This window comes from Heptranchias perlo, unplaced genomic scaffold (genome assembly GCF_035084215.1).
Source record: "Heptranchias perlo isolate sHepPer1 unplaced genomic scaffold, sHepPer1.hap1 HAP1_SCAFFOLD_54, whole genome shotgun sequence".
Classification (NCBI taxonomy): Eukaryota; Metazoa; Chordata; class Chondrichthyes; order Hexanchiformes; family Hexanchidae; genus Heptranchias; species Heptranchias perlo.
In genome coordinates this window covers 5,346,955-5,373,632 of record NW_027139559.1, presented here as the reverse complement: position 1 = coordinate 5,373,632, position 26,678 = coordinate 5,346,955, and the positions used below count along the sequence as shown (strand labels likewise).

Genomic DNA, 26,678 nt, shown 5'->3' with positions numbered 1-26,678 from the left:
CTTGGTTATATGTCTTTAGAACCACCTCTTTTTGGACTAGAAATTGGATTCATGCTCCAACTCCTGAGTTGCTGCACAAACACTTGTATTTATGCAGTGACCCAGAGTAAATTCAGAGAGCAGTTGAAGAATGTGGTGAAATATCCCATTACTATAATTGTTAAATTCATTAAACGTTGAGAGGAATGGAAGAATTTCTAGCTTCAGAATTCAATCCTGGTTCATGTTCCACCCGACCCGATAGTCCCCGCCGCACTGTCGGAGTGTCAGTACTGAGGGAGCGCTGCACTGTCGGAGGGGCAGAACTGAGGGAGAGCTGCACTGTCGGAGGGTCAGTACTGAGGGAGTGCTGCACTGTCGGAGTGTCAGTACTGAGGGAGCGCTGCACTGTCGGAGGGTCAGTAGTGAGGCAGTGCTGCACTGTCGGAGGGTCAGTGCTGAGGGAGCGCTGCACTGTCGGAGGGGCAGAACTGAGGGAGCGCTGCACTGTCGGAGGTTCAGTGCTGAGGAGTGCTGCTCTGTCGGAGGGTCAGTGCTGAGGGAGAGCTGCACTGTCGGAGGGTCAGTGCTGAGGGAGCGCTGCACTGTCGGAGGGGCAGAACTGAGGGAGTGCTGCACTGTCGGAGGGCCAGTACTGAGGGAGAGCTGCACTGTCGGAGGGTCAGTACTGAGGAGTGCTGCTCTGTCAAGAATTGCTGTCTTTTGACTGACACGCTAAACCTCTCAGGTGGACTTGATTGATCCCACCGGGCTATAACGAAGAAGAACAGTGGAGAGTCCTGGACAATATTTATCACTCAACCAACATCACTGAAAAACATGATCATTGTCACGTTGCTGTCTGTGGGCTCTTGTTGTGCACAAATTAGCTGCCGCGTTTCCTACATTAGCACCGCAATGACTACACTTCAAAGTACTTCATTAGCTGAAAAGTGATTTCGAACAACCTGTGGTCGTGAAAGGCGCGGAATAAATACAAGTCGCTCTTTCTCAGATGGCGCAAATGAGCATTTCATAATGTAAAACACACACACTCCAACTAGTTTTGCTGCAGCTGTAGGAGGTCACGTACAGGACGAGGACAGGGCCTCGTGTATGACAGACATTATTCACTAACAGTTGATAGGAACAGATGAGAAATGTTATTGCCATAAGACCAGGTGATCTGGAGAGTGTGTGGGAATGCAAGATTATGAACAGGACCAGGTATAAGATGGGTTTTATCATCGAATTGATGAAGAAAATATATTAACCATACGTCACAGTATTTACTAGGCCCCGAATTTGTACTAATGATAAAGATCAAAGACTGTCCCACAAACCCAACCTAACTGGCGAGCTGTCTGGGCTGGAATTCATTGGGTATTTGAATGTCTGATTTGGGTCGGGTCATCTCTCGTCAGACCCATTTCAAGCTGATTGCGGAATATGGAGGATCTGGGCGAATATATAGATGAGTACTCGGTGCATCATGGCGAGACATCTCTAACGATCAGTGATCTTCTGCGAAAGACAGAGTCCCTGATTGAGTTAGCATAGGTCATGAAAAAGGACATTCTGCAGATCTCGAGGAAGGTTAGAACCAAAATTGCATTGCTGCTCGTGGCTGAGATCCGAGTCCAATAATGGTCTCAGAAAGGAGTGAGAAAGATTGAAGGAATGAAATAAACAGCTACAAGAGGATAGGGCGATGGAAGTACACGATGAGAAGGGGAAGGCAGAGAAAGAGTTAAATATAAAGGTAGAGAAAAGAGATAAAGCTGAGACACTTGCTGCACAGGTTTGAGCAAGTAGGATTCCACGTGCTGAAGTTCTTCTAAAGAGAAGTCGAGGGGTGGAGGAGTTAGAAAGCGCTGTCGCGGAATTATAGATGAACAATGGTCCAGCTTTCGGCAGACACAGCCGATTTTACAGGAATAGGGACCATCAGGCAATTCCGCTGTAGTTACAGTGTTAGAGAATGAGTCGAGTCCATCTGACGCCTCTCGTTCACCCTGTTCAATGAATAGTCACCAACATCTGTTCCTCCACCTCCACTTTATCCACCGTTACCTGCCGCCCCTGTGCTATTCCACACTCCGCGTCACTTCCATCAACTCCAACCCAACCCCAACCCATCATTCATTTCCAGCTGCGTCACCTCCACCTCACACTTCCCCACCACTCCAAGCTGCCCCAACACCAAGCCCAACCTATCCTCCACTTCCAGTCGCTTCAACTCCACGTCCCACCGAAACACGTCTCCCATCTGTCCCAATCTCCAGACCGTTGCCTTCCGCCATCCACTGGCCCCCACTCCAGCCCGAACATGTCCATCAGCAACTCCTTGTCTGCAGGTAGAATCCATAATCTCCTCAACCGCTAATCAGTGAAAAGAGGATCCTCGTGGAGCAGTGCGTGTCGGTTTAGGAGACTTGATTTTCGCTTCGGTATTTTCACTGATTGAAATACAAGTTTAAATCCCTCACGAGCGCGGCTGTGTTACCATTTTAAGTCAAAAATCACCCATTGGCTTTTCACATCTTTTCAGCGTCATCACCAACATCATCTTATTGACCATCACCTGGGACCAGTGAGGATTTTCACCCTATTCCGCCACCTCCTCATCACCGTTGTCATAGTCATCAAAATTCACACACCCTCATTCTGAAAAAAGACCTTTGGAGAGGAAATGAAGTCTGTGCAACCCCCAGAGATTGTGCCAAGATCGAGACTGTCTGTAGTTCGTTCTTCGAAGTGGTGCATCAAATGGAGGAAGTTCACCCAGTCAAACACTGTCAGGACACGCTCGCCAGTAACGACATTGGGATTTGGATCAAAGGCGGTTAAATGGAGTTACGATGGAGATCAGCCAGAATCTAAAAGAACGGCTCGAGGGGGTGAATAGTCAACACCTGTTACTTTATTCCTAAGGTGTCGCCAACCTTGAGCCAAGTTTCAGTCGAAGCCATGATGCCAATGCAATCATCCATAGTATGTACTTGGGTGGAAATCTGAACTATAAGATTCTATGACTCTGAGACATTTCCTCTGACAAACACCAGTCAGGGGCTTGTTTGATGCATCTGCTCAAAGCAGATTGGCGCAGGTCCCCTGCAGTGTTGTATGGCATCAATAATACAAGGCCAGCAGCGGGTGGTCACAACTTGGTCAGTGCTTCTCCAGTGAGGCAGAGCCGCAAAAATTATGTCTTGTCTGACATCCCCACGTACCACTATGATGATTTTTAATTCGGTTCCAGGGGCATTGTTGCCCGAAGTGCCTTCAAACCTGAAAATGTTTTCCAGTGTTACCTTTACCCAGATCATGCATACAGAACATCTGAAATCCGAACAGGAGTAGGCCATGCGGCCCCTCGAGCCTGCTCCGCCACTCATTAAGATCATGGTTGAACATCGACCTCAACTCCATTTTCCTGCCTGATCCCAATATCCCATGAGAACCCGAGTGTCCAGAAATCTATCAATCTCAGCCTTGAATATACTCAAACACTTAGCATCCACAGCCCTTTGGAGTAGAGAATTCCAAAGATTCACAACCCTCTGAGTGAAGAAATTTCTCCTCTTCTCAGTCTTAAATGGCCGACCCCTTATTCTGAGACTATGCCCATTAGTTCTACACTCTCCAGCCAGGGGAAACAACCTCTCAGCATTTACCCTGTCAAGCTCCTTCAGAATCTTATATATTTCAATGAGATCACATCTCATTCTTCTAAACTACAGAGAAAATAGGCCCATTTTATTCAACCTCTCCTCATAGCAGAACTCTCTCATCCCAGGAATCAATCTAGTGGACCTTCTTTACACCGCCTCTAAAGGCAAGTATATCCTTCCTGAGAAAGTGAGAACGAAACTGTGCACAATCCTCCCAATGTGGTCTCAACAAAGCCCAGTACAACTGTAGCACGATTTCCTCACTATAAGGAAGTATTGCTGCAATTGTTACAACCTTGCAATAAAGGCCAACATTTAGTTTGCCCTCCTAATTGCTTGATGTTCCTGCATGCTAACTCTGTGTTTCTTGTCCGAGGACACACATATCTCCCTGAACACCAACATTAAATATTTTTCACCATTTTAAAATATTCTTCTTTTTTGTTCTTCCGACCAAAGTGAATAACCTCACATTTCCCATTCAGCGTGGATAGATTCTCCTATCCTTGTAGACCTGCCCTTTTTACATCAGTGGTAGGGACCAAGGCAGCGTGACATTGACCATTGGAAAAATGCAGCCTGCAGTACAGAAAGGAACAAGAATAGGGACAGCTCCCTATGTACACTTGTACGAATGGAGGAACACAGAAAAATCTGATCCACACTGCAGCTCGCAACCCTCCCAATTGCTGGTGTTGTTACGAAAGAGTTAGTCTGACGAACTTGAAGTATGTTGATGTAATATAGTTTCCTTCATTTTGTAATGACGTTAGTTCTTAGTCCTTGTTTCGTTAGTCTGAAGGATGAATCAAAATTCTCAGATAATTGGCACAAGAAGCATAGGGGAAATGAGGTGACTTTTTAAGCCAGGAGTTGTTATGATCTGGAATTGCCAGAAAGGTTGGTGGAAGCAGATTCAATAGATTGTAAAGTTCATAGAATCATGTAGTCATAGAAAGGTCACAGCACAGAAGGAGGCCATTCGACCCATCCAGCCCGTGCCGGCTCTTTGTAAGAGAAATCCGGTTAGTCCTATTGGCCCGTTCTTTTCCCGTAGCCCTGCAAGTTTTTTTTCCCCTGCAAGTATTTATCCAATTCATTTTTGAAAGCCACGATTGAATCTGCTTCAATCACACTTTCAGGCATCGCATTCCAGGTCAAAACTACTGATTGCATAAACGCATTTTTCCTCCTGTCGCCTTTGGTTCTTTTGCCAATCACCTTCGATCTGTGTCTTCTGTTTCTCGAACTTTCCGCCAATATGAACAGTTTCTCTTTATTTACATTATCTAAACCCTTCATAATTTTGAACACTTCTATCAAATCTCATCTTAACCCCCTCTGCTATGAGGAGAACAACCCCAGCTTCTCCAGTCTATCCAAGTAACTGAAGTACTTCATCCCTGGAACCATTCTGGTAAATCGCTTCTGCACCCTGTCTGATGTCTTCACATCTTTCCTGAAGTGCAGTGCCCAGAATTGGACACAATACTTCAGTTGTGGTCGAAGCAGTGTTTTATAAACGCTCAACATAACTTCCTTGCTTTTGCACCCTATGCCTCTATTTACAAAGCCCAGGATTCCGTAGGCTATTTTAACCACTTTCTCAACCTGTCCTGCCGCCTTCAAAGATTTCGGCACATATACCCCCAGATCGCTCTGTTCCAACACCTCCCCCCAGCCTAGAATTGGATCATTTAGTTTTTATTGCCTCTCCTCGTTCTTCCTGCGAAAATATATCACTTCGCACTTCTCGACATTAAATTTAATTTACCATACGTCCGCCCATTCCACCAGCCTGTCTATGTCCTCCTGAAGTATTTTACTATCCACCTCACTCTTCACTACGCTTCCAAGTTTTGTGTAATTTGCAGGTTTTGACATTGTGCTCTGTACACCCAAGTCCAAGTCATTAATATATATCTAAAAAAGTCGTACAATGCTCTGGGGAACACCATTATATACCTTCCTCTAGTCTGAAAAACAACCACTCACCACTTCTCTCTGTTTCCTATCACATGATCTAATTCTTATCTCTCTGGCCACTGCGCATCTCATTCCATGAGCTCAAATTTGGTGACAAGCCTATGATATGGCACTGAATCAAACACCCTTTGGAAGTCCATATTCACAACATCAAATGCATTCCCCTCATCAACCCTCTCCGTTGCCTCATCAAAAACTAAATCAAGTTATTTAAACACGATTTGCCTTTAACAAATCCGTGCTAGGTTTCCTTTATTAATTCACACTTGTCCAAGTGACTATTAATTTTGTCCCATATTTAATTTCTAAAAGCTTCCCCACGACCGAGGTTAAACTGACTGGCCTGTAGTTGCCGAGTTTATCCTTACGCCCTCTTTTAAACAAGGGTGTAGCATTTGCAATTCTCCAGTCCTCTGGCATCACTCCCATATATAAGGAAGATTGCAAGATTTTGGCCAGCACCGCTGCAATTTCCACCCTTCCTTCCCTCAGCAACCGAGGATACATCCCATCTGGACCGGGTGACATATCTACTTTAAGTACAGCCAGCCTTTCGAGTACCTCTTTGTCATTTTTCAGCCCATCCAGAATCTCAACGACCTCTCACTTACTGTGACTTTGGCAGCATCTTCTTTCTTGGTAAAGACAGTTGCAAATACTCATCTACTAACTCAGCTATGCCCACTGCCTCCATGAGTAGATCTCCTTTTTGGTCCTTAATCAGTCCCACCCCGCCTCTCACTGTCGGTTTATTATTTACATGCCGACAGAAGACGTTTGAATTCCCTTTTATGTTTACCGCAAGTCTATTCTCATACTCTCTGTTTTCCCCAGTTATTTCCCTTTTCACATCTCCTCTGCACTTTCTATATTCATCCTGGTTCGGACTTGTATTATCAACCTGACATCGATCATACGCCCCCTGTTTATGCTTCATCTTTCTCTCTACCTCTTTCGTTATCCGGGAATCTCTGGCTTTGGTTGCCCAGCTTTCCTCCTCGTGGGAATGTACCGAGACCGTCCCCGAACCACGTACTCTTTAAAGGCGGCTCATTGTTTGATTACAGTTTCGCCTTCCGATCTTTGATTCCAATTTATTCGGTCCGGGTCCGTTCTCAACCCACTGAAATTGGCCCTCCTCCAATTATGTATTTTTACCCTATCCCATCTCCTGTTAAGTAATCTTGCGTTTGATTTTTCCTTGTCACTTTCCATAACTAACCTAAAACTGATGATGCCATGATCACTGTTCCCTCAAGTTCCCTCCCCGTGACACTTACTCCACTTGGCACGCCTCATTCCCCAGAACCAGATCTAGCAATGCCTCCTTCTTCGTTGGGCCATAAACATACTGATCAAGAAAACTCTCCTGAACACAGTTCAGAAATTCCTCCCCCTCTTTGTTCTGTGCACTTTTACGATTCCATTCTATATTAGGATAGTTGAAGTCCCCAATTATCACTACTCTATAGTCCTTGCACATCTCTGTAATTTCCCTGCAAATTCACTCCTCTATATCCTCCCCACTAATTGGTGGCCTTCAGAATAAACTCAGTAATGCAATGACACCGATATTGTTTCTTAACTCTAACGAAATAGACTTTATCCTTGATCCCTCAAGGACACCCTCTCTCTCCAGCGCTGCAATATTCTCCTTAATCAATGCTGCAACCCCCACCACTACCTCCACCTACACACCTATTTCTTGTCTTCCCTGAACACCTTGTATCGAGGAATATTTAGTACACATTCCTGCACTTTTTTGAGCCAGGCCTCTGTTACCTCTACCACATCATATTCCCATGTGCATATTTGCGCCTGCAGCTCACCAACCTTCTTTACCACGCTTCGTGGGTTTAAACACAACCACTCTAATCCTATCTTCGACCTTCTCGTCTTCTTTCTTAGTCTGATCCCACCTAATAATGTGCAATTTCTTACTCTCGTTCTATCTCTCTCTTTCAATCCTTTGTGCACCTCGTTTCTCCTTTCTAATGCTACATCCTGTTGCCCATCCCCCTTCCAAATTACTTCAAATCCCTCCACCACTTGTGAACCTTCCCATGTGTACATTGGTCCCTGCTCGTTTGTGGTATAACCCATCCATCTTGAACATGTTCCTCCTGTACCAGAACTGGTCTCAATGCCCCAAGAATCTGAAACCCTCCCTCTTGCACATGTCTATAGCTACACATTAACCTGTCTTATCTTCCTATTTCTCTACTCACTCGCGTGTTGCACTGGGAGTAATCCAAATGTTACTAACGTTGAGGTCCTGCTTTTTAACTTGCTCCGAGCTCCTGAAATTCTAGCCGCAGGACCCCATACCTTTTCTTTCCTGTGTCGTTGGTACCCACATGGACCACGATATCTGGCTGTTCCGCTTCCCCCCGCAGAGTCTTCCACACCCTCTCCATGATGCCCTTTACCCTGGCACCAGGGAAGCAACACTGCAAGTGGGACTCACGGCGACGGTCAATGAAACGCCTGTCTGTGCCCCTTACTGTCGAATCCCAAATGACTACTGCATTTCTGCACGTCACTGTGTTCCCCTGTGCAGTCCTGTGTCCCATGGTGCCATGCTCAGGACTACTCTCCTTCGAGCAGTCATCACCCTCACTGGCATCCAGTGATGAACACCGGTTTAGCAGTGGCACACATTCAGAAGATTCCTGCACTGCCTGCCTCTTTCTAACCTTTCGAATGGCCACCAACTTGCTATCCTGAACTCTCTGTGGCTGTGGGGTGACAACCTCCTGGAACGTACGATCCAGAAAATCTTCAACCTCCATGATGCTCTGCAGTGACTCCAGGTGCCCCTCAAGCTCAGAAACCCTTAGCATGAGCTTGAGGAACTGGAGACATTTCCTGCACACTTGTCCCTCCAGGACACATGAAACGTCCTGAAGTTTCCACATGGCGCCAGAATTGCAGGCGATGGGTCTCAGCTCCCGTCTATTGTATTCAGGTTTTTTTTCTAATCTCCCTTTCGACACTCCATTATTAGTAATTTACTTAATGTTTAGTTAACCCGATTAACCCACCCTTTTATTCCGGGTCTCTCAGTGATCTTCTTCGCTGTTCACTGTCTTTCCCCCTCCACACCTAATGCCCCCTCTCACCAAATTCTCAAGTTTCCACTCTGTTCACAATCCACTCAATTCCCTCAGTGCTTCAGCGGACACCTTTCACTTGATACACCTTTTGAGAACAGCAGTTACAACTATTCAATCAGCTTCCGGCTCAAAGTAATTAACCTCTATTCAGACAATCACCTACAGCTGATTAACGGCTAACTGCCACTGACTTGCAGTTTCTGTTAACTTTTGCTGAACTTGCAGTTTCTGTTAACTTTTACTGAACTTGCAGTTTCTGTTAACTGTTACTGAACTTGCAGTTTCTGTGAACTCTTACTGAACTTGCAGTTTCTGTTAACTTTTACTGAACTTGCAGGTTCTGTTAACTGTTACTGAACTTGCAGTTTCTGTTAACTGTTACTGAACTTGCAGTTTCTTTTAATTGTTACTGAACTTGCACTTTCTGTTAACTGTTAGTGAACTTGCAATTTATTTTCAAATTTTAAAGTTCTATGTTGAATTATCAACTGAATTTTAATTTCAATTCACCCATTACTTTAACAGAACCCCCCTCTCACCAACATCACATGAGCTGCATTATCTGGTACAGAAATAGTCATCAAATTGCTTAGTGGAACTTTAAATGTGCACCCTGTGCTCAGGACAATGTTTCAGCCAAAAGACACATTGAAAAGGTGAAAGTGTAAGATGGTGAACCTGATAAATAAATATATAAACCCAAAGTACCCGTTCCAGGGTGGGTTGGAACCGCCAACCTTTTAATTAATAGCTGAGCACGCTGAACGATTGCACCACAGAGACATTTTAACACAGCAATCACAAAAAAATTACAGAGCTTTGTGGAAAGAGCAAGTGGACAAGAATGGGACTCATTGGATAGCTCTTTGGAAGAGCCGGCATGGGTAAAATGGGCCAAATGGCCTCCTCCTGTGCTGTGCTTAACATGATACTATGATAATTAAGATATAATTCATGTATGTGAAGCAATTTTGGGCGCTCTATGGCGTTTCAGTAATGTAAGAGCTGTGTTTTTTTTGTGTCGATTTTTAACGTTATTCCGTTACATCAGGTCAGGGACTCTTATAAATGATTGGGTGTAAAAAAGTTCCAGGCCATTTAGGGCACTTTATCACCCAGTGTGCGGAACGACCTGGGTCGAAAGTCGATTTTGTGCTAACAGCAGCATTAAAGCCGAAGTAAGACGCCTTATCCTTTTGACCACGCAATCACTGATCGTCACTCGTCAGCAAATGCTGTTAAACCCGGAGCAGAAGTGATTGCAGACTCGGATTGTATCTGTCTCTTGCTTTCACTTTGTTGATGTTGTTCATTCCATGTCTTCTCTCTTCTTTTTGCATGTTAGCTCTGGAAATGAAGCCCTGTGCTTCGTTTGTCTTTTTATGGCTTTATTCACCTGCATCGCTACTTTTAGTGATTTGTGTGTCTGTACCCCGAGATCCCTTTGCTCCAGTGCCCCATTTTGTCCCTTATTATTCAAGAAAAATGTGGCCTCCTTAATCTAAATACCAAAGTCCACCACCTCACAATTATCTATATTGAAATTAATTTGCCAATTGCACGCCCATTCTGCAAGTTTATTAATGTCTTCTTTCATTTTGACACATTCTTCCTTTGCATTAACTACACCTCCCAATTAGTTGTCATCTGCAAATTTTGAAATTATACTTCGGATTCGTGAGTCCAAATCTTTCATGTAAATTGAGAACAACAATGATCCCAGCACTGATCCCTGTGAAATACCACTTCCCACACTTTGCTGGTCTGAGTAGCTACCCTTAACACCGACTCTCTGTTTTGTGTTTTGTAGCCAGTTTGCTATCCACCCTGCTACCTGTACCCTAAGTCCACATGCTCTACCTTACTCATGAGTTTACAATGTGGTACCTTATCAAAGGCCTTTAGAAAAACCAAATATATTAGATCTACTACATTGCCCTTGTCTACGATTTCTGTTACTTCTTCAAAGAATTCAATAAGGTTGATCAAGCATGATTTTCCCTTCTGAAATCTGTTCTGACTACTGCTTATTATATTTTCGTTTTCCAGATGTTTTTCCTATTACATCTGTGAGTAAAGATTCCATTATCTTTCCAACCTCAGAATTTAAGCGAACTGGTCTATAGTTCCCTGAACTTGTTCAATCTCTCTTTTTAAATACAGGAAGAACATTAGCTGTCCGCCAGTCGTCTGGCACTATTCCCTTTTCTAATGATTTTTATTTATATATTATAGTTCCTCTGCAATCTTTTCCCGAACATCTTTCAATATATGTGGATCAAATCCATCTGGATTAATGGTTTCATCCTCTCTATGTTTGAATTGTTTATCAATTATTTCTCCGCCCCCCGCCCCCGCCCCCCGACACCGTGCCTTTTACTTTAAATGTCTTTAGATCCATTTTGATCTATTCATCTGATATCATACCCACTTTATTAGTCTCCCTGGTAAATACTGAGGCAAAGTAACTGTTCAATATTTCTGCCATTTCACTGTCATTACCTCTGAGCTGATCTTGTGCATCCCTTATTAGCCCTACCCCTATCCTATTTTTTCTTTTATTGTTTACGTGTTTGGAGAACACTTTAACTATTTCCTTTTATATTCCTTCATACTTTAATTTCGTAGTTCATCTTTGCTTTCTGAATTGTTTTTTGACATCTTTCCGAACCTCTTCTTATTCCCCTTAGTCAACCTTTCCTTTATTGTCTGTACACTTGGAATATGCCTTCATCTTCAGCTGCTTATGTATCCAATTTTTTTCATTATTGGCTCGATCTCTTTTGTTTTTTGGAGCAATATATTTCTCCTGGACTCTATTGATCACCATTTTAAATATTTTCCACTTTTGTTCTATCTCTCTGTCTTTCAACATTTTTTTTTTCAGTTTAACTTCCCGAGATCCATTCTCATCCCCTCAAAATTCGTTTTTTTCCCCAATCTATTTCTTTGGTCTTTCTCTTATTTACGTTTTTTTCAATCATTATTTTAAACCTTATTATGTTATGATCGCTATTGCCATCATGTTCCACTATGCGTCCCTCTCTTACCTGCTCCTGTTCGTTTCCCATTACTAGATCCAGCAGTGATTCCTCTCTTGTTGGGCTTCTCACATTCTGAGTAAGAAAGGAGTCCTGTACACACTGAAAAAATTGCATCCCCCTTCCCCCTTTACCGACCTCTTCTTGTCAGTTTATTTTGGGGTAGTTGAAAACTCCGATGATTATTATTCACTGTTTTTTACTGATTTGATAGACTTGTCTAGCTATTTCTTCCTCCACTTGGCTTCCATTATTCTGTAGTCTGTAGAATATACATATTACCGTGGTCGATCACTTCTTATTCTTTGCCTCAACCCACATGGATTCCCTTTCTATCCTAATATTATTCAAGTCCCTTTTTTCCATTGCCATTATATTGTCTCTAATTCGTACAGCTGCTCCTTCCCTTTCAATCATTTCTAAATACGTCATATCCTGAAATATTTAACAGCCAGTTCTGTTCTTTCTGTAGCCATGTTTCAGTTATCCCGATAGCATCTGGCTCCTCGCTTCGAATTACTGCCTCCAGTACCCCCGTTTTATTTTGGATGCTGTACACAATGCTGTACAGGCAACTTAATTTGTTTTTAATATTTGCTCCCTCTCGCTTCATTTTTAACAGTCAGTTTGTACTGATATTCTTTACCTGTATTTGTTCCGTGACTGTTTAGTTCCTTTCCGTGTTCTTCCCTTTAATCTCATATCCTATTTCTTTTATCTTCAGACTGATATTATTTTCACGAGATCTCTCCCCGTTTAAGGTCCTATCCACAAACCCTTTTATCCTTTCCGCTAGGACATTGGTCCCATTCCGTCCTAGCGGTACAGCTCCAAACTGTCCCAGTACTGATGACAGCATTGCATGAAATGGAACTCTTCCTTCCCACACCAGTCCTTCAGCCACGTATTCACCTTCCTGATCTGACTATCCCTGTGCCAATTATCACGTTGCTCGATAACAATCCCGAGATTACCTCTCTGAGGTCCTGTTTTTTCATTTAGTTCCTAACTTCTGATAATCCTTCAGCAGGAGCTCCTCCCTTATCTTCCCGCCGTCATTGGTCCCTAGATGGCCCACGACAACTTCTTCCCCCTTCCAAGTTCCTGTCAGGAATATAAGATGTTGAGAACAGTATTTAATATTCTGCAGGATAATGAATATAAACAGCAGGAATGTTGTGGGAAAAAAATGGATAAGAGCCGTTTTTGGGTGCAGGTAGCGGAATGCGCTATTAACCGCGCCCAATGACACTTGCACAGGCAAGGTTCAGCTGGACCGAGGAACAAGCTCCCATCAGCGTTCCATTCCGGGCCTGACACGTGGAATCAATGCAATTCACACTTTCCACCACCAGGGGAGCTCAATCTCTGAAACGCAGGATGGTTCTTCGAAATTTCTTAAAGGCAGCTGGTACATCTTATTTGCTCAAAAAATAACAGGCTACTGTCTGCACCGAGTCCGAACGGAGATCAGCCATTGCACACGTAAAACACAGATGCAGGTTGCATCCCTATGTTTGCACACTGATGTTTAAACATTGAATAAAGGCTGTGCACTCCGAAATCCCACATCCTCCAATCTGCACGACAGACCTCACCAATCTGCCGATCTGAGTTGGTACCAGGTCTGGAGAGTCCATGCACCAAGGTTCTCTGCTGATGCTGAGAGATCTTCTTCCAAAAGGTGGAAGAAGGAGTGACATCCTATATCCGCAGAGCGGGAGGGAGTGGGGGGTGGTGCAAGAGGTCCTCCAGACATATATCAAAAAGGCAGCGGGGGACGATGTCAATGCCAGGCGCACAGCTTCATGAACATGGAAGCAGTGCAGGAAGAAGTTCAATGCTCGGACATCAGTCGTCAAGGTGAGTGAGGTCAACTCTCAAGTGGCGTCTCCTATGGACTGCACCACGCAATACACCCACCATCTCCCATATCCCAACAAACTCTTCGATCAGTGCTCAACTCTTCGAAGGAGAGGCTTTCTCTCACCCTCACACATTCCCACTGTTGCAAGCCGCCCACCCACAACTCACAGGTCACACAAACTGGCAGCTATTCAAATATGACAGGCACATCACCGAAACACACGTCCTGTTTTCTTGAAGGAAAAGGTGGCGCATATCAGGAGGCAGCAAGTGGCAGTGGCATTTAGCCCGCCGAGCCTGTTCCACCATTCAATGAGATCATGGTGGACCTGTGACCTAACTCCATGTCCCCGCCTTAGCCTTAATACCATTGTTTCACAGAAATCGATCAAACTCAGATTTACCATTCACAATGAGTTACATCAACTACCGTCTGCAGAAGTGCGTTCCACACGTCTCCCACCCTTTGCCTGTAGAAGCCGAGGTTTTGAGGATGCAACACACGTGGAGAAAATAAAATATCTCCAGATGTTGTGCAGATTGAAGCTGAATATGAATTTATCCCAATTCACGCGATGTTATGAATGCAGAATGAAAATGCTCCTGCATTGGCTGGTAATCGAAACCCAGCTTCCTGTAAGGCAGGCAATAAATCGACGTGCCCATGCAGCAGTTGGCTGCATGTGTCCACTCGGAAACTTGTCTGAAAGAACATACAGTCTCACATGCCGAAAATGTCAGTGTTTGATGAGACCATCTCTAGTGGCGCAATCGGTTAGCGCGTGGTATTTATATAATAGCATCAGGCTTGAGAAATACCGAAGTTGTGAATTCGAGCTTCACCTGGAGCAGTTTACCGTTTTGCTTCTGCACATTTCCAGCGGAGTTCAAGGTACAACTGGTCAGTTCCATAAAGCATTTCCTTCTTCGTGTTCTCATGTGGGCATTTAGGGTCCTCTGGCCGGCGGTAATGCAATAGCAGGTGTGAGTTTATTTGTTCACAGGCCGGAGAGGGGGAGATTGGTGACAGCGTAAAATGGCAAAGGAGGCGGCACGAGATCTCTAAATCTAAAGAACCGAAATCACAATTCTTCTTTACGTGAAATAGACATTGTTCTGTTTGAAGTGTCGTGTAGGAAAATGGGGATCGGGCGGGAAAATAGAGTCGAGGTCGAAGATCAGCCATGATCTCATTGAATGGCGGAGCAGGCTCGAGGGGCCGTAAGGTCTATTCCTGCTCCTATTTCTTATGTTCTTATGTAACAGCTGACCCGATCCTCGTTGCTTGGCGGTTTGATTTGCAATATCCCGACGCCTATCCGCTTTATCCAGTTTGTTGCTCCCACTTTCACGTTCAACTTGTTTCACTTCCTGGTCTTGTGATATAAAATAGCGGAGTGCAGAAGGTTCTTCGCCCGCAGGAAGATCAACGGTGGAAGGAATGAAAGCAGCAATTTTGCTTCGCCACTAATGATGAAACGCTCACTTTTCCTTTATTTTTCGCTGTTCTCTCTTCGAGTAAACTTGGGGGAAAGTGAAGCGAATTTCAGTGACTGGAAAATCACCAGCGGTTCTGGCTGCATATGAAGAAATTGGCGACATCGGCATCTGAGAGGCTGAAATGGTTCACATTGTTCCCGAGTTTCGGTAAGAGGCAGCACGGATTGATTTGTAACGCTGAATGTCTCTGCATTCGACCGCCCACGGAGATGATGCTGGAAGTGTCTGCAAGGAGAGGGTGGGGGATAAAAAGTATCTAATTTATTCGAATAAAGAAATCAGATCAGCCCAACTAAACTCAGTGTTAACCATCCAATTAAAAAGCTGCAGATAACTGCACCAATCCGAACATTTCCAGGTAACTATGGAAGAGACTCACTTTGAAGCAGTTTAGATACTAAGCGACCTCTGTACAAACAAGGGACGGGTGGTGTGAACAGGCAATCAGTGGTCTTTCTAACTGATCATCTACTGTCCAAATGTTTCTGGTAAAAATGGTGATCAGAGAAGATCAAAGCCCTTTTCTGAGAATGTTCACCAAAGTTCAACATATTGACAACACAGCGCAGGCATCGTCTCTCCCGCAGTTGTTGCTCCGCTGGAAAAGCAGAACTGGACAGCTGTTCTAAAATTAACCACCTAAACAGGGACTTGGGTCCTGGACCTTCAGTTCACTTATTTGCTTAAAAGTCGAATGATCGAACGACTGAGCTATCCAGGCTCGTGGTGGTGTGAGTTTCCATCCTACAGATTCATGGTCGTTCTCGGAATTATCCCTTGTGGGCGTCGAACTCGGGTGAGGGTCCATTTTATAAAATTTTCAGTAACGTTTAGAGGGGAATCCTTGTTTGTGTTGTAAGAAATATGGAGAGGAAACTCGTGAGTTTACAATTCTTCTTGTTTGTGCCAAATGTCCTGTCATTCGTTCGCACCAATTAAAAAAACACTTTACCCAGTGGCTCAAAAGCTAAACTTGTCCCACACGGGATCTGGAAAAGGTCTCTCGACCTGTCAGCGGACCAACAACTGAAAGCGGAATAATTCCACGTTACTCAGTGACTCCGGGAAACACATTTACCTTCCGAATTTTCCTACACGGCATTCCAAACAGAAGAATGTCTGTTTCATGAAAAGAAGAATTGTGTGTTCGGTTCTTTAGATTTCAAGATTTCGTGCCGCCTCCTTTCCCATTTCATGCTGTCGCCAATCGCCCCCTCTCCCGCCAATTAACAACTAAACTGACACCTACTATTGCAATGCGGCCGGCCAGAGGACCCGAAGTGCCCACATGAGAACACAAAGAATGAGATCCTTTCTGGAACAGACCAGCTGTCCGCTGAAATCCGGTGGAAATGTTCAGAAGCAAAAGGTTAAATTGCTCCAGGTGAGGTTCGAACTCACAACCTCGGCATTTCTCGAGCTGGTTACTGTTATATAAGTACCGCGCGCTAACCGATTGCGCCACTGGAGCTAAGTGGAAACAAAGCTCCAATCAAACCCTCTCATTTCCGGCCTGTGAAAGAGTATGTTCTTTCAGACAGGTTTCCAAGTGGACACACGCAGCCAACTGCTGCTCGACCATTGGTGTTTTAGTGGTCGAAGACTTGCCTGCCACACAGGAAGCTGGGGTTTGATTACCGGAGCATTTTCATTCTGCATTCATGACATCGCGTGAATTGGGATAGATTCATATTCAGCTTCAATCTGCACAATATCTTGAGACATTTTCTTTTCTCCACGTGTCTTGCGTCCGCAAAACCTGGGCATTCTGTCCTCTTGAGCTGAAACATGCTCTGGAATCAATTCAATCCTGCCGTCTGTATCGCTGAAATAATGTGGAAATCAAATGAGAGAATGTTCACTGTAAGTGGGGATACTGCCGGACTTGATTGGGATTTGAACCCTTCACCTCTCGCATATATAATCAGTTGAACCGCCCGAAACGAAAATTATAACCCGAGCCACCACGCACAAGCCCATGTAACCAGACCAAAATTCGCAGCCATCCCGAGCCGACCAGCCAGCCTTTCAGGCCACTTCTGACCATCCAATCTCGTTTTCTATTCCGATGTTCAACAATGTCAAGTTGAGCACTAACGACTTCAAGTCACCAATATTAGGCTCTCGTTTTGAATGAACGACTTGTATTGTCAGGTAAAAGTTTGCAGAATTTATTGCTCTGAAGCTACATTGTCATCTGCAGGTTATACACTGAACCATAAGTATAATAAAATTGCTAATTTTTCAATGTGAGAGCGAAGAGACATAAATGTGGAGACATTACTCCGAATTCATCAGCTGGGTTTGTGTATTGCTTTTCCCCCTGTCTCTCTCCCTCTCATTTCTATCTCCCTGTCTGACTTTCTTTGTCTTTTTTTCTCTCTCACCCTGTTTCACGTTCTTTGTTCCTCTCTCTCTCTGCCCCGTCTCTCTCCCTTCCTTTCTCATCCCTCTATCTTTGTTTTACTGTCTCTTTTTTATCTCTATCTCTCTATCAGCCTCCTGTCTCCGGCTCTTTTTTTCTTCGTCTGTGTCTCCCCCTCTTATCTCAGTCTTTATCTGTCATGGTCCCTCTGTCCCTCCATCCTGTCTCTTTTTCCCCTCTTTTCTTTGTCTTTTCCTTTCTCTCCCCTCTCTCACTATTTCTCGCTCTCCCTGTCTTTCTCTCTCTGTTTTCATTTTACTTTCTCAATCTTGCCTCCGCCTCAACCATTTCTCTGTCCCTCTCTTTCTGCCTTTCGGTCTTTGTATGTCTACTTTGTCTCTTTCTGCGACCACACTCTCCCGCTCCGTCTTTATCCTCTCTATTTCTACTCTCTCTTTCATTCGCGCACTGTATCTCTCTCTGGCTCCCCTCTGCCCCCTCTCCGCTCTCTCTCACTCTCTCCGTGTCTCTCTCTCCCCCTATCTTTTGCTTGTGTTGATCATTACAGAGTTGTTTCCTCACACTTCACAGTCTATCTCTCTGTTTCACTCTGCCTTTCTCTCTCACACTCTCTCTATCTCTCTTTGTGTGTCTCTCTCTGCCCTCTCCCTTTCGCCCTGACTCTCTCTTTCTCTGTATCTCTCTCTCTCCATCTACCTCTCTACCTGTCCCCCTCTCCCTCTCTGTTTCTCTCCTTCGTGTCTGTCTTTCTCTCACTGATTCCCTCTCTGCCGCCTCCCTGTTCTGTCTCTTATCTCTCGCTATCTTTCTCTCTCTCGATCTCTCTCTGTTTCTCGCTCGCTGTCTTTCTATCTGCCTTTCTCTCACTCTCGCTTTTTGTTTCTGTTAATCATTACAGATTTATTTCCTCTCTCTCTGTCTCTCTCCGTATCTCTCTCCCTTCCTCTATCTGACTCTCACTGCCTCCCTTTCTATCTCTCTCGCTGTCTCTCTCTCTCTCATCTCCCCCGTCTCTGTCTATGTCTCCTTTTATGTCTTTGTCCCACTGTGAGATTATGTCTCTGTCTCTCTCCACCTCTGTGTCTCTCTGTCTGACTTGTGTGTGCGTACGTGTGTTTGTTTTTCTCTTTCTGTCTCTTCCTCACCCTCGATCTCCCTCTCTCTCCCCTTTCTGACATTTTTACACATCGAGTTGTTGTGATCAGGGATGATCACCCTCCTAAGAGAGAGGTTGAGGCAGATTCAATCATGGCATTCAAAAGAGAATTGGATAAGGACTTGAAGGGAAAAAAAAATCAGGGCAACGTGGATAGGGCGGGGTGTGGGACTATCTGGAATGCTCTTTCAGAGTGCCGGCACGGAATCGACGGGCCGAATGGCCTCCTTTCGTGCTGTAACGATACTCTGAATCTATGATTCGAACAGTCCTCTGGGTTGAGCGGGAATATTTTCGGTAAATATGCCATCTTCCAGTTGCAGAGAGTTTTACAACTCTGAGTTCGTTGAACCCAACAGCACAGGAGGAGGCCATTCGGCCCATCATAGCGGTGTCGGCTCTTTCTCGGCTATAGAATTAGTCCCACTCCCCTGCTCTTTCACAATAGTCCTGCAAGTTTTTTGCCCTTCCAGTATTTATCAAATTCCCTTTTTTAAAGTCACAATTGAATCTGCTTCAACCACCCTTTCGTGCAGTGCATTCCAGATCATAACAGCTCGCTGTGTAAACGGAATTTCTCCTCATCTCCCCTCTCTGGTTCTTTGTTTAATTATCTTAAGTTGGACATGAATTTAGATTTGAGGTTAGGATCAGATCAGCCATGATCTTATTAAATGGCGGAGCAGGCTCGAAGGGCCGATTGGCCTACTCCTGCTCCTATTTCTTATGTTCTTATGTTAAATCTGTGTCCTATGGTTAGCGACCTTCAAGCCAGTCGAAAAATTTCTCTTTCTTAACTCTGCCAAAACCTCTTGTAAGTCTGAAGACCTGTAATAAATCTCCCCTTAACCTTCTCTGCTCGAAGGAGAACAATCTCAGCTTCTCTGGTCTCTCCACGTAACCTACGTCCCTTATCCATGGCTCTATTCTCGTTAATTTCCCCTTAACCGTTTCTGCTCGAAGGAGAACATTTCCAGTCTCCCCATGTAACTGAACTACCTCATCCCTGGAACTATACCAGTAAATGTCCTCTGCACCCTCTACAAAACCTTCCTAATGGCCTTCCTAATATGTGGCGCCCAAGAATTGGACACAATACTCCATCCGAGGCGTAGCTCAGTAATTTATAAAGGTGTTGCATAATATTATTTTATGACTGTAACTAGTTCACTGTGCAGTATCTACCAAATAGGCAAAGCCCTGCGTTCAGAAGGTGACCAGCAAGAATGTTTCCTTTGCAGTATGCCCTGTCCGTGAATTTATACGTTCTGCCACTTCACAGCTGCTATCAGGGGACCTATACACAACTCCAACTACAGCCTTATGACCTTTTTGATACATTAATTCTACCCATAAAGTCTCCACTGCCTGCTTACCTCTCGTTATATCCTCTCTTATCATCGAAGCATTTCATCATTAATCACTAAGGCTACCCCCCCCCTCTTCCAGTTTCCCTATTCTTCCTGTACACCTTATAACCTGATTTATTCAGTTCCCAGTTCTGATCGTCTTGCAGACACGTCTCAGTAATGGTTACCATCCCGTACCCTCGAGTTTGCGTATGCAGTTCATTCAATTTCTTCCTGATACTCCGTGTGTTTGTAAAAAGAACGCTTTATTTGGGTCACAAACCCTACCCTGTCCTTCTGCTCTAATGTTGTTTTTCCCACAAATTTCTTATTTCTCTCTCCTAATTTAATTACTTTATATCTTTTAGATTTCCCATTACCTGTCGTGCCTAAACTGTAATTTCTGAGCACTACTTCATTCTCTTCCCTTTCGTTTGTTTTAGAATCGTTATTCATACTACCTTTTCAACCTGAGCCCTCCCCCCCACCATTTACTAGTTTAAAGTCCTTGTGACCTAGCTTTCCGCTAGGACCCAGGACCGAGCTCGGTTCAGGAGCAGTCCATTCCAATGGTACAGTTCCTTCCTGTTCCAGTACTTGTGCCAGTGTCGCATGGAATGGAATATTCTGTTACATGCTCAAATAAATAAGGTCTGTCGGTACCAGGCAGCGCTTACTTCTCTTAGAGCTTCAGAGATCCTCCAGCCCAATGTTCAGCTGGAAGATTTCACCACATGAGATGGAATTTCCTTTAAGCCGCACCTTCAATTCTGCTCAGTCACAGAACTTGGTGAGTTTTACTCTTTTTTACTTTGCATATGTCTCTCCATCTCTGCCTCTGTCTCTTACCCCTCTGTGTTTTCCCCTGATGGACTTCTCAGGTTTACTTGAAAGGGCTGTTCTGGAAGCCCGGCATGGGAACGTGCAGGTGGTGTCGTTCCCCTCTGCCTACTGCCCTTGTCCTTCCACGTGGTGGAGGTCGCGGGTTTGAGTGGTGCTTTCTAAGAAGCCTTGGCGAGTTGCTGCAGTGCAACCTGTGGATGGTCCACACTGCAGCAACGGTACGCCGGTGGTGAAGGGAGTGAATGATTAGGGTGGTGGATGGGGTGCCAATCAAGCGAGCTGCATTGTGCTGGATGGTGTCGAGCTTCTTGATTGTTGGTGCTGCACTCATCCAGGCAAGTGGAGAGTATTCCATCACACTCCTGAGTTGTGCCTTGCAGATGGTGGAAAGACATTGGGGAATCAGAAGGTGAGGCACTCGCCACAGAATACCCAGCCTCTGACCTGCTCTTGCAGCCACAGTATTTATGTGGCTGGTCTAGTTAAGTTTCAGGTCAATTGTGACCCCCAGCATGTTGATGGTGGGGGATTCGGCGATGGTTATGCAACGTCCAGGCTTGGGCTCCTAAGTGGCAAGTAACATTCGCGCCAGACAAGTGCCAGGCAATGGCCATCTCCAACAAGAGAGAGTCTAACAAACTCCGCTTGACATTCAACGGCATTACCATCGACGAATCCCCCACCATCAACATCCTGGGGGTCACCATTCACAAGAAAAATAACTGGACCAGCTATAATATATATATATATATATATATATATATATATATATACACACACACTGTGGCTACAAGATCAGGTTAAAGGCTGGGTATTCTCGGCGATTGACTCAACTGCTGACTCCCCAAAGCCTTTCCAACATCTACAAGGCACAAGTCAGGAGTGTGATGGAATACTCTCCTATTGCCTGGATGAGTGCAGCTCCATCAACACTCAAGAAGCTCGACACCATCCAGGACAAAGCAGCCCGCTTGATTGGCAATCCATCCACCACCCTAAACATTCACTCCCTTCACCACCGGCGCAATGTGACTGCAGTGTGGACCATCCACAGGATGCACTGCAGCAACTCGCCAAGACTTCTGCGACAGCACCTCCCAAACCCGAGAGCTCTACCACCTAGAAGGACAAGGGCAGCAGGTACATGGGAACAGCACCACCTGCACGTTCCCCTCCAAGTCACACACCAACCCGACTTGGAAATATATCGCCGTTCCTTCATCGTAACTGGGTCAAAATCCTAGAACTCCCTTCCTAACAGCACTGTGGGAGAACCATCACCACACGGACTGCAGCGGTTCAAGAAGGCGGCTCACCACCACCTTCTCAAGGGCATTTAGGGATGTGCAATAAATGCCGGCCTCGCCAGCGACGCCCACATCTCATGAACGTATAAAAAAAAACTAAGCCAAAAAATCACCTCCAGCCGAATGCACTGTCTTTGTAAATGACTGGGATTCGAACCCAAGGACGAAGGAAACCTGAATGCAGGTGCCTTCAACTCCCAAATCCTGGGAGCAGCAGTCACACTCCCTAATTCACAGATTAAAACCAAAAGACATGTTCACTGATTCCAGACTTCGTTAAATGCTTCTGGAGGACCGAGAGACTGGGATTCTGCAGGGTCGTCTGATCAGATCAGGTTGGTACCTCGTTTTTAGGTACGACTGGTGCTGCTCCTTGCTTGCTCTTCTGCACTCCTCATTGAACCAGTGTTAATCCCCTGGCTTGTTGGTTTATGGTAGAGTGAGGTCTATGCCGGGCAATGAGATTACAGATTGTGCTGGAATACAATTCTGCTGCTGCTGATGGTCCACACTTCCTCATGGATGCCCAGTTTTGAGCAGCTAGATTTGTTCGGAATCTATCCCATTTCCTACGGTGGTAGTGCCACACAACACGTTGGATGGTGTCCTCCGTGTGAAGTCGGGACTTTGTCTCCACAAGGGCTGTGCGGTGCTCACTCCTACCAATACTGTGATGGACAGATGCATCTGCGACAGGTAGATTGGTGAGGACGAGGTCAAGTAGGTTTTTCATTCGTGTTGGTTCGCTCACCACCTGTCGCAGGCCCAATCTGGCAGGTGTGTCCTTCAGGACTCGGACAGCTCGGTCAGTAGTGGTGCTACCGAGCCACTCTTGTTGATGGACATTGAAGTCACCCACCCAGAATAGGTCAAGGGTTCATTCACCACTGCAGAGACTTATGACCATGATCCAGGCTGACGCTCCCATTGCCAGTACCGAGGGACTGCTCCAACATCGGAGGTGCCGTCGTTCGATTGAGATGTTAAACCAAGGCCCCTCTTAGAGCAGAAAAGGTTAAGGGGAAATTAACGAGAACAGAGCCAGGGATAGTGGCCTTCAGTGACGTGGAGAGACCAGAAAAGCTGAGATTTGTCTCCTTAGAGCAGAAAAGGTTATGGGGAGATTTATTAGAAGTCTTCAAATTTAAAAGGGGTTTCGATAGAGTTCAGAAGGAGAAATTGCTTCGACTGGCAGGTAGGTCGGTAACCAGATGACACAGATTTAAGATTATTGGCCAAAAAACCAGAGATGGGGGATGATGAGGAACTTCATTTATGCAGAGAGCTGTTATGATCTGGAATGCACATCTGGAGGAAGCAGTTTCAATGGTGATTTTAAAAGGGAATTGGATAATTACTTGTCGGGGAGAAAATTGCACGGTTATGGGGAAAGAACAAGAGAGTGGGACCAATTGGATACCACTTTCAAAGAGCAGACACAGGCACGATGGGCTGAATGGCCTCCTCCTGTGCTGGAAGATTCAGCGTACACTAAGGTGCAATACTGCGTGCTACCAGAAGATGGCACCGTTGCCTAAAATATTCCCGCTCCTCCCAGAGGACTGTTGATTAAATGCAGCCATGTTTGGCTCTCGACATTTTACAGTAACATTAACTATTCACTTTATATTGATGTTTTCTTTCTTCCTCCTCCAACCACCTACAGGTACCGACTGTCGCTGAGGGACGGGCCTCACAGACCCAGGCTGCCTCACTGACACGGCGCGCCAAAGGCTGTATCTCCTGCATCACAAGAGACACTCGGTGTCAGCACCTGCCGCACTTTCCAGCAGGAGGCATTACTGAATGGAGTGGTAAAGGGAGAGAGACAGACAGAGGGGGGCGGGGGGTGGTGGTGGTAAGTGAGAGAGACAGACAGAGGGGTGGGAAAAGAGACACAACATGGGGGTGGGGGTGGGAAGAGAGACACATCGAGGGGGTTAGAGAGACACATCGAGGGGGGTAGAGAGACACATCGAGGGGGGGGGGTAGAGAGACAAATCGAGAGGGGGGGTAGAGAGACACATTGCGGGGGGGTTAGAGAGACACATCGAGGGGGGGGGGTAGAGAGACACATCGAGGGGGGGCAGAGAGACACATCGAGGGGGGGCAGAGAGACACATCGAGGGGGGGGTTAGAGAGACACATCGAGGGGGGGTAGAGAGACACATCGAGGGGGGGTAGAGAGACACATCGAGGGGGGTAGAGAGACACATCGAGGGGGGGGGGGGGGTAGAGAGACACATCGAGGGGGGGAAGAGAGACCCATCGAGGGGGGAAAGAGAGACACATCGAGGGGGGGGGGGGGGAAGAGAGACACATCGAGGGGGAAGTAGACAGATATTATCGGGGGGAAGAAGACAGATATTGTGGGGGGGGGGAGGGAGACAGATATTGTGGGGGTGAGGGAGACAGATATTGTGGGGGGAAGGAGACAGATATTGTGGGGGGGAGAGAGACAGATATTGTGGGGTTCAGAGAGACAGATAGAGGGGGGTGGGAGAGACAGATAGAGGGGGGTGAGAGAGACAGATGGAGAGCGGTGAGAGAGACAGATAGAGGGGGGTGCGAGAGACAGATAGAGGGGGAGAGAGAGACAGATAGAGGGGGAGAGAGATGGAGGCAGAGCGAGAGAGAGACAAAGGACAGCTGGAGAGAAAGAGACAGAGAGAGATAGAGATGGAGAGAGAGAGAGACTCAGGACACCTAGAGAGGAAGAGACAGAGCAAGAAGGACAGAGAGAGAGAGAGAAAGGGGCAGAGAGAGAGAGAGATAAAGGGGCAGAGAGAGAGAGAGAGAAAGGGGCAGAGAGAGAGAGAGAAAGGGGGAGAGAGAGAGAGAAAGGGGCAGAGAGAGAGAGAGAAATGGGCAGAGAGAGAGAGAGAAAGGGGCACAGAGAGAGAGAGAGAAAGGGGAAGAGAGAGAGAGAGAGAGGCAGAGATAGAGAGAGAGACAGGGGCAGAGATAGAGTCAGGGGCAGAGAGAGGGGCAGGCAGAGAGAGGGGCAGAGAGAGACACACACACACAGGCGCAGAGAGAGACACACACACAGGGGCAGAGAGAGACACGCACACAGGGGCAGAGAGAGACACACACACAGGGGCAGAGAGAGACACACACACAGGGGCAGAGAGAGACACACACACAGGGTGAGAGAGAGACACACACACAGGGGCAGATAGAGACACACACACAGGGGCAGAGAGAGACACACACACAGGGGCAGAGAGAGACACACACACAGTGGCAGAGAGAGGCACACACACAGGGGCAGAGAGAGACACACACACAGGGGCAGAGAGAGACACGCACACAGGGGCAGAGAGAGACACACACACAGGGGCAGAGAGAGACACACACACAGGGGCACAGGGAGACACACACACAGGGGCAGAGAGAGACACACACACAGGGGCAGAGTGAGACACACACACAGGGGCAGAGAGAGACACACACACAGGGGCAGAGAGAGACACACACACATGGGCAGAGAGAGACACACACACATGGGCAGAGAGAGACACACACACAGGGGCACAGGGAGACACACACACAGGGGCAGAGAGAGAGTCACACACAGGGGCAGAGAGAGACACACACACAGGGGCAGAGAGAGACACACACACAGGGGCAGAGAGAGACACACACACAGGGGCAGAGACACACACACACACACAGGGGCAGAGACAGACACACACAGGGGCAGAGAGAGAGACACACACAGGAGCAGAGAAGGAGACACACACAGGGGCAGAGAGAGAGACACACACAGGGGCAGAGAGAGACACACACACAGGGGCAGAGAGAGACACACACACAGGACAGATAGAGAGACACACACACAGGGCAGAGAGAGACACGCACACAGGGGCAGAGAGAGACACACACACAGGGGCAGAGAGAGAGGCACACACACAGGGCAGAGAGACACACACACACAGGGGCAGAGAGAGACACACACACAGGGGCAGAGACACACACCCAGGGGTAGAGAGAGAGACACACACACAGGGGCAGAGAGACATACACACACAGGGGCAGAGAGAGACACACACACACAGGGGCAGAGAGAGACACACACACACAGGGGCAGAGAGAGAGACACACACACAGGGGCAGAGAGAGACACAAAGAGGGCAGAGAGAGAGAGAGAGGGCAGAGATAGAGAGATACACACCAAGAGTGCAGAGAGAGAGAGACAAACACACAAAGGGCCGAGAGAGAGAGACACACACACAGGGCAGAAAGAGAGAAAAACACAGAGGGCAGAGAGAGAGAGACACACACACAGAGGGCAGAGAGAGAGACACACACACACAGAGGGCAGAGAGAGAGACACACACACACAGACGGCAGAGAGAGAGACACACACACAGAGGGCAGAGAGAGAGACACACACAAAGGGCAGAGAGAGAGACACACACAGATGACAGAGAGAGAGAGAGAGAGACAGGGGCAGAGAGTGAGAGACAGAG

The 26,678-nt window shown here is 46.3% G+C and overlaps 1 non-coding gene across 1 annotated transcript; it reads right to left on the bottom strand.

Annotated features, from left to right (window-relative positions):
- Positions 1-16,538: 16,538 nt before the first annotated feature.
- On the bottom strand, positions 16,539-16,633 carry trnai-uau (transfer RNA isoleucine (anticodon UAU)). Its single transcript has 2 exons — positions 16,596-16,633; positions 16,539-16,574 (listed from the first exon to the last, which is right to left on the bottom strand). It is a non-coding gene; the product is annotated as a tRNA-Ile (tRNA).
- Between the last annotated feature and the right edge of the window lie 10,045 nt (positions 16,634-26,678).